Genomic DNA, 9,419 nt, shown 5'->3' on the forward strand with positions numbered 1-9,419 from the left:
GGCGGGGCACGTTAAAAGATCCTAAGCTTCTTCTTCTAAATTGGTAGTCATCCCTCTTCCTCCCGCCATCGTTTTTACCGACGTTCTTTCCTTTACTATCCACAACAACACACAAAGAAGTCAAGAAAAAAGGTAGAAAAGAAAATTTATTCATCTCCATCTTGACGAGTTGAGTTTTTGATGAATGAAACAATTATCGATCAAGTCCAACAATAGGAAGACTATGTTTGGCTAACAGGGGCGGACGCAAGATTTTATGTTGTGGGGAGCCAACTTAAACTTATAAAATTTTAAGGGCGAAAACAAATATTCAATAGAAAATACATAAAAAAATCTAAAATATAAAATTTTAAAATTTCAGGGGTGACTGCCTCCACCCGCCCCCATCCATGTGGGCCAAAAATATAGTTTACTTTCAAGCGAATTCGACAATTAGCGGTGGAAAATAAATAAAAAATCTAGCTTTTAATTTCGATTGAGATTCGATGAGATTAAAAGGTTTTTTTAAAGAGTTTGAATCGAAGAAACGAAAAGAAGAAGAGTAGAAGTTCAATGATTTTTTACTTAAGAAACCACTCAATGAAAATAAAAAAAATAGATGAGAGGAAAAACGATGATTGTCAATGTAGAAGAAATTTAGGGGTTTTAAGATTTTTTTAACATTTATTAACGACTATAACCGCAATGGAAGTGAATTACAAGTTTAGTGACTATAATGCGTAAGTTCTAAAAGTTCAAAACCAAAGTGAAAACAGCTTAAAAATTAAATGAGCAGTGTAGTTTACCCGTCATTTTTATACTTGTTTCTCTAAAGGTTAAACTTTAAAAGAAAAGGTACAAATTGTAAATAAATTTAACTAGAATATATCACTCAATTTTTTTAAAGAATGAGTTGAAAGTGGAATGATGATAGAAATAATGAGGGGAGTGAAGGATTCTACTTGAAAAACGAATAGTACTAACAAAACAAGTGTATTGAAGTTAAGATTCTTTGCGAAGAATGAATCATAAATAAACAAGTGTTTACAACTAAACCTACAAGTTCATGGTTAAGCCAACTGTAACGTAAAAGTGGGGGAAATGTGACCAAAAATCATGAGATTTTGCCATGTTATGTGGGGGCGTAGGCTCAATCTTTAGCCATATGATTCTAGATTAGGTAGTCCAAGCCTGGACCACTGTGCTCATACTTGGCTACCTGGTATTAGGGTTCAAAAGATTTAAACAAAAAGTCCAACTAGTAAATTTTTCATTTTCATTTTTCAGTTCAATTGTTTTGAATAAAAAATTATTAATTAAAAAATCTAAACAATTAAATAAAAAATATGGAAAATCGCAAAACATAATTTAAAAATCCAAAACAAAAATATTCGATAAAGTGTATTGATAAACATAAATTCATGTGAACAATGGGATCGAGCTGTTAAGTGTAACCCCAACTCACCTTAGAGATAAGAAAATGATTTCAACGACCAAAAGGAGTAGGCTAGGACTCACACAGAGATGTATGACCTTAGCATTGATTTCTTGATAGAGATAGTGTAGAAACAACCTAGTCTATTCTGTGGAATAATATATTGATGATAAGATGCTAGACATTTGTTAAGGAAAACATAAGAAACTATAGTAGACCTAGCCTTTTATCCCTTGTGATTATTCAACACGTGTAAGGTCTCATTGTATCAATTTGTAAAACCCAGTTCACGACATCTTTTTGCTACAACATTTATTTGTTTTGTTCATATCACTTCACATACAATACTTTTATGATCTCACTCATCACTTTATTACTTGAGCGACGTGTATATTTGCACAATTTGCGAATCACTTAACACACGCAACAGATCATTAATATCATGGAATATGAAAACAATCCTAAGATTTAGCTTTGACATGGATTCAATGAAATCTCCATTAAACGCACAAGAACAAAAACTGTTGAAGAAAGAAGAGAATCTAGACAGAATTAATGTCATCCATAAAAAAACTCGAATTTCTGCTAATTACATGATATTATCCTAAGGGACCTTTTTCCCATTGTAAATCAATCTTTGAAATCCGAACCACTTATAACTTCGCTGCCTGCGTGTTTTGGGCATTGTTTTGACCAATGCCGGTGCTAATGGCTGTAGCAGCCACAGCATTTTCGATGACGGAAAATCCAGGATCAGTCACATTAGTAGTCATTGTTCCTGGAATCTTAGATTCTTGATTTGTATGTTGTGCAGCTACAAACACGATAATATGTGAATCCGGGGCTGCTCTGGATTGATCTGGATTCTACCTCTTCTGCATTGTTTCCGATGATGAACCAATAGCCTTTGGTGCAGGAGCAGCAGAATGATCAGTGAATACTTTTGTGTTGATTTTGGAATGTCAAGTTACCTGCGGCATGAAGTTGCTGCAATCTGTAATCAGTTTCCAGCCGACGGCAGATCTTCTTCAGAGGTACAATTTCCTAAGAGATTGGATTAGTGTTATTACAATGAATATAATCAAAGGCAGGACTTGAACAATGCAATAATGGAGTGATTAGCTACCTCTGACTGATCATGATCGTAGCGCACCAGAAATCTACAACGACAACCTCGTATGTCATGCCTCCGCCTTTGAGCATCAAGAACATGGGCATCAAAGTAAAGAGCCTGCTCTTTACCTTCCTGAAAAATTTGAAAGCATTTAGAAAATGAAATCTAAGAAAAGGTTTGATTAAAAGATATCTATATCCACGCACAAATTTGCATGCCAGCAATGATCGGAAATTTTAAGCTGAAATCCACCTGAAAACACAGTACGAGATCACCGGAAGGACTGCAACATACTCAGATGCTTCACACGGGAGGGACCGTTGTCTGACATGCTTGCGAATGTTAACCCATTCATCCTCCTCTGGTCCAAAACCAGTAATCCGAACCTTTACTTCCTGCAAAAGAATAGAAGTATTTTGGAATTCTTTTCTTACACGGAAAATTACTGTATTCCGAGTTCTGCATAAACCATTAGAAAACTTATAAAAGAGAACCATTCGAAAGTGAAAAAGAAAAAGAAATTATCAAACTAATTTCAGGTAAAAAATGTAATGAGGTAAACATAAGAAATAGGAAGAGAATAATCCAAGTTGGTGATTTGTGAACTCATGGCATGTGCAATAACATCGAGCTAAAATATTATCAGATCACCACTGTCCATATATCTATGGGCCATAAAGGTAATAATAGAGAATAATCCAAGTTGGTAAAACACAAGAATTCAAAATCAAGTTGGTAAAACAAAAGAAATAAGAAGAGAATAAATCAAGTTGGTAACTCATGCAACAGTGAATCAGTAGTAACACTAACACACTCATATGCATGGACATTGGGCTAAAACATTACCGGATCGCCTGTATCCAAATATCTATGGGCCACAAAGGTCGCAACATCATACCTGAAACAGGAAACTTGAAAGAATTAGGTTTACTGAAAATGTTCATCTATCATGGAAACAAAAGTTAAGTAGACGAAGGGAAGCATTTTGATCAGAATCGCAAACTTACCACGCACCATCCCGTGAAGATTTAGCTTCAAACTCCATCTAAGATTCTGACATGTGCCTTCCAGCACCTGGAACTGAGTGCAGAGAACGAGGACTACTAATCAGACCTGTGATAATAAATTAATAACACGAAGAAGATAATAAACATTGGGAGGCACAGAAGACTCAAAAGTGAAAAAGAACTCGAGTTTCTTTTTTATCACTGATTGATTAGGCTTCTTAACCAACCTATAATTAAAGAAGAGGAAAAGATAACTAAGGTAGAAAGCACAGTACCTTCTCTGCTTATTGTTTTGGGGGAGAGCAGGTTGGACAACTTGAAGTAAGAAGAGGGACCTACTGTTCAACTCTGGTTGGGCTTTTAAACATTGCTCCTTAGTAACCCCTAATTTAGGAAAAGAAAGGAGGCCTTAAGACTTAAAATCGGAAATCCTTCTACCTGTAGAAGCAGACATTGGAGCCTTAATATGGGAAGGCATGGGAGCAGCAACAGGCTGAGGCACATTTCTCATGGGATTGGAATCATCTCGATGCATAGATGTAATGTTTAACTTCCCGGGAAGTGGAACTTTACTTGATTTTGCCCTTATTGCATAGCGCCTGTTCTGGAACGAATTCCATATCTACACAAAAGTTTTCCAGATTAATGGGCTGAAAACAACTCCTCATTTGGGAGAAAAGAAAAAAAGAAATCAAGTTCTTACTTGCTTAATGTCGTAACCGGTTTTTGTTAGGTACAAATTTTTTACTCGATAGAAAAAAATGTGAATAAAAAAATGATTTTTGATTTAAAAATATTGGGAGTGGTCATCGGCCTTTTGGGTCAGGTAGGTCGAATACTTAAAAATCATCATTTAAAAGAGTTTTTAAGAAAACATCGATTAAAAGATAAATTGATTTGCGTTTTAACCAAAAATTCGTTCTTTTTAATAATAAAAAGGGATTCATGGTCGGTTACGTTTAGGGAAGGATTAGCACCCCTACAACGCTCAAAATTGATACTTTTTTATTATAAATTGTTTCTATTATTAGAAATTTAAAAATTCAAAATATATTTAATTTATAATCCTATTATTTCAAAATTCTAATTATGAAAAAAATATTAATTAATATATATTTATAAATAAAATATTTATTTATTTAGAAATATCAGAAAAGGACTTCAAGGTGCCTTAAGACAGTTCTTTTCTTCGATATTAAAAAATAAATAAATAATTAAAACAATTAATATAATTTATAAAATAGGATATTTATTTATTTAAAAATATCAGAAAATGGACATCTAGTTGTTTTAAGACCGCCCTTTCTTAATATTGAAAAATAAATACATATTAAAATAGGATTAAAATAAGTTAAAAGTAATTAAATAAGATTTTAATAAATAAAATTAATATTATTTATTATATAAATATATATATTTATGGCTAAATAATAATAATAATAATAATAATAATTAAAAGTAAACATATAAAATTAACATATAACTAAACAATGAATAAAATTAAAACTGTATATTTAAAATAAATAAAACTTGTAAAAAAATAAATAAAAATTGAAATTAGTGACTAAATTATAACCTAATAGAATTAAATACTTAATTCATAATTAATTATTTAAAATTACAGGGATTAAACATGTTATTTTACTCATTTATTAATTTATGGACTAAAATAAAACTATATTAAATTCGAATGTCAAATTAGAATAAATTAAAACATGCTATTCAGATTAAAATATTAATTACTAAACTATAAGGGACTAAATTCAGTATTCACCCTAAATATATAATTATACTGGACGTGACTAAAATAAAATAAAATAAACTTCGAAGACTAAATTATAATAGGAAAAAATTGCTTTCAGTGACTAAATTGCAAGGTATACAAAATTGGAGCACTGCGGACGGGGTTTACCCTTTATGCAATTACAGAAACCCCTTCCCCAAAACGGCGTCGTTTGGGAGAGGATATTTAAATACCCTAAACGGCTGGCCCGAAGGGTCATCATCCTCATTTCTTCTCTTCTTCTTCTCTCTCAATAATGAGAGAGCCAGAGTTCTCTCTGGCTTCTCTCTACAAATTCCCTCACCGGAGGGATAAGGCCACCGGACAGCCACCATGCTCCGGCTCCGATACCCGCCACCGTTCACGGTGGCCGGTGTTTGGAAAAATAGCCTAACTCGATCCTTTGTTTCCCCTAAACCCAAATCTAGTTTCTTTTTCTCCTAAAACTCTTTCAATAGATGTAGATCTAAACAAAAGCCGAAGGTTTACCTCGGTTTACAAAAGTTTCCGGTGACGTTTGGTATCTCGGGGGTAAGTTCTTTTTTTTCTCTGTTTTTATTTTCGATTGTTGATGTTTGCTGTTGGTTGATGTGTTCTCGTTGCTTCTCTGTTCTCTTTTTTTTGTTGTCTCCTTCTTTTTTTGTTTTTGCAGGTTCGGTTTTATAGGCCTCGAAGAGGCTCTCGTCGGACCGTATAATAAGGCGGTCTTCGGTGAGTCACCAAGCTATGGCGGTGACTCACCATAGAGCATTGATTTGGTGAGGCATCTAGCTTCTGGAAAGCTCGGCGAGGCTGGCGTCGTGGACACAGCAGCGTCGGCAGCGACTGGTTGGACCATCTGGCAGCTGGAACATCTGGAAGCTGGAGAGGCGGCTGGGACGTGGCCTTAGGGTTATCATAACCCTAGGGTTTCCTTCTGGAGGGTTCTGGACCTTTAGATCATAGCTAGATCCAACGACTGTGATGCTGGCGGCTGGGGCAAGAGATGATATAAACCCTAAATTGGGTTTAGGGTTTCCTATAGGCTTCTGGATCTGGGCCGGTTATTGTTGGGTTTCAGATTTTGTAAAATAGGCCTGTAAAAATGTAATAATAATAAATTATTTATTTAATAATAATAATATAATATAATAATAATATTAAAACAAAATAATAATAATAAATAAAACAAATGAAATAAAAAAACTAGTGTCTTCAGCTGCCCATCTTTGTTCATTCTTGTGTTAACGAGAATAGGGCAAAGACGAAAAGACAATAAGTTTTTTTTTTCATTTGACTTCACTTGATTATGATGGAAATGTTGAACAAGTTCTTCTTCTTTGGGATTAGTTATTCTCATTATGAACTTTTCCACTGGGGATGACAATTTATCTCATTTTGTGATGCAATCTATCAAAGAGTTTGAACAAATTCTTCTCATTGTGAACTTCTTCTTCTTCAGATGAGTTCTTCTCATTATGAATTCCTTCTGGAAATGCTGATGATGATATATCTCCTTCTATGATAGAGTCATGCAAAAGGTCGAACAAGCTCTTCTCATTATGAACTTCTTCTTCCTTCTTCAGATGAATTCTTCTCATTATGAACTTTCTCTGGAAAAGTTGATCCATCGAGTGATGAATTCAAACAAAAGGTTGAACAAATTCTTTTCATTATGAATTTCTTCTTCCTTCTTCAGATGAGTTCTTCTCATTATGAACTTTCTCTGGAAAAGCTGATCCATCAAGTGATGGATTTGAGTAAAAGGTTGAACAAGCTCTTCTCATTATGAACTTCTTCTTCCTTCTTCAGATGAGTTCTTCTCATTATGAACTCTACCTGGTAATGCTGATCCATCGAATGATGAATTCAAGCGAAAGGTTGAACAAATTCTTCTCATTATGAACTTATTATTCCTTCTTCAGATGAGTTCTTCTCATTATGAACTTTACCTGGCAATGCTGATCCATCAAGTGATGGATTTGAGCAAAAGGTTGAACAAGTTCTTCTTATTATGAACTTCCTCTTCCTTTTTCAGATGAGTTCTTCTCATTATGAACTTTCTCTGGCAATGCTAATCCATCGGGTGATGAATTCAAGCAAAAGTTGAACAAGTTCTCATTATGAACTTCTTCTTCCTTCTTCAGATGAGTTCTTCTCATTATGAACTTTCTCTGGCAATGCTAATCAATCGGGTGATGAATTAAAGCAAAATGTTGAAGAAGTTCTTCTAATTATGAACTTTTTCTTCCTCTTCAGATGAGTTCTTCTCATTATGAACTCTTCTGGAAATATTGAAAACATTCTACCCAGAGGTCTTATGAATGGCCCTGAGGTCTTATCATCTTGCACTGTAGGGCTTACAGATGACCCTGAGGCTTTAAGATCAAAAAGCTCCCGAAGGCTTTTTGAAAACATCATGCATGTAGGTCTTACATATGACCCTGAGGGTTTTGAAAACATCAAAAAGCTCCCGAAGGCTTTTTGAAAACATCCTGCACTGCAGGGCTTACGGATGTTGGAAATAGTTTACTAAGTAAAAAACTATAGAAATCATTTTTTTACTTTTAATAATTTCATTTTAGAAAAGATTAAATGAGAAACTTTGGAAAGCGTTTTCTCATTGAAATAATTTGTTGATTGGGTAACATGCTCCAAAATAAAGATAATGTTCATTCTTGTGGATTACGTCCATCTATTCTTCAGATGTTTGCGTGATTCCTGCATTTGCGGTTTTGAATACCTTCTTCCCTTAAGGTATTTTTCACCATGAATCTTCTTTTTCATATGAAAATATGCAAAACCTTATGTTTGAATGCAATAAAATGTAGCAATGTAATGCATTTTCTGTTATGTAAATGATGTTCTTATGAATACATGAATGTTTGTGCAATCTTCATTTGACTTCAAAGTGGTGAACTTGGTCTTCCTTCACTTCATTATTTATTGCCAGGGTTACCTTTGGATATCAGTGTAGCAACCTATGCTATCAAGCTTGTATTTCTGAAGAACCATTTGATCAACTTATATCCTCGTGTTTTCTTTGCTTCATGAAAGTCTCAGAAGAAATGTTTCATTTATGGAACTCTTTCGTAGTCAGAACTATGACTTTGATGCCCCATTTTATCTTGGATAAAACCAACTTTCTTTGATTGGACTTGTGTAAAAATTCAATAAAGCTTTCATCTTCGAAGAGAGAATCTATCATCTTTGAAGAGTGTAGATGTAGATATGCCCAATTCATCAGAGATTAATTAGGAGAGCAATATCTGTTCTGATGTGACTCTTGAAACACATCACAAAGAGGATTTATCCTAATTCCTTTCATGTCTACACATTTAATCAAATCTCAAATAAGGCAACTTGGACCATATCATATCGAGATACTTAACAACAACATGTTGTTCAACCTTAGTTGGCTCCACTAGTTTCTTGTTGTTAAAATTTTCAGCTTCCCTTCTGTGGAAAAAATCTTCATCATTTCTCACTTCTAACCTTGTGGTTGAAGAATACAAACTTCATATTGGATCAACAAATGGAAACACCATATGATAGCAACATTGGTTCAACACCATAATTACTGGTTCGTAAAACACTTGACAATGCATTCATCATTTCTCGTGGCTTATGCTTAGAGGCTCGTAAAACATTTGACAACTCGTCATCATTCTCATGTGGTTTCTGCCCAGATGTTCATAAAACATTTAATAACACATTCATCTTTTCCTGTGGCTTATGCACAAATTTATGGTCAAGGAAGCTCTTTGCACATTGTTCAAAGCTTTTATATGATATCACAAGACCACTTGAGAACAAAACTCAGTGGGAATATAAGTGAGATGTTGTTATGAGCAAAAAGTTGGTCAAATTCACAAAATATGCTAGTGTCGTATTGATTAAGAGATACCAACTGATCTTGATATTGTCTTGGGAAAGTGTGATATTGATCACATTTTCTTCCATAGCGAGCATTGTAGGAAGTAGAAACATATAAGCTATAGGAGCCATGTACAGAACGATATCCATGGAATTCTTGTCATTGGGGATGAAACGCACATGATAAAACCAAATAGATGAAAACTCAGTTCAGCCTAGCTGGCAATGATAACCCCAGTAACAACG

At 34.2% G+C, this 9,419-nt stretch overlaps 1 pseudogene; it reads right to left on the minus strand.

The window, feature by feature from the left end:
• Nucleotides 1-1,922: 1,922 nt before the first annotated feature.
• LOC120121401 lies at nucleotides 1,923-3,955 on the minus strand (annotated as a pseudogene).
• Between the last annotated feature and the right edge of the window lie 5,464 nt (nucleotides 3,956-9,419).

The sequence above is a fragment of the Hibiscus syriacus genome, unplaced genomic scaffold, assembly GCF_006381635.1.
Source record: "Hibiscus syriacus cultivar Baekdansim isolate YM2019G1 unplaced genomic scaffold, ASM638163v2 tig00110372_pilon, whole genome shotgun sequence".
Classification (NCBI taxonomy): domain Eukaryota; kingdom Viridiplantae; phylum Streptophyta; class Magnoliopsida; order Malvales; family Malvaceae; genus Hibiscus; species Hibiscus syriacus.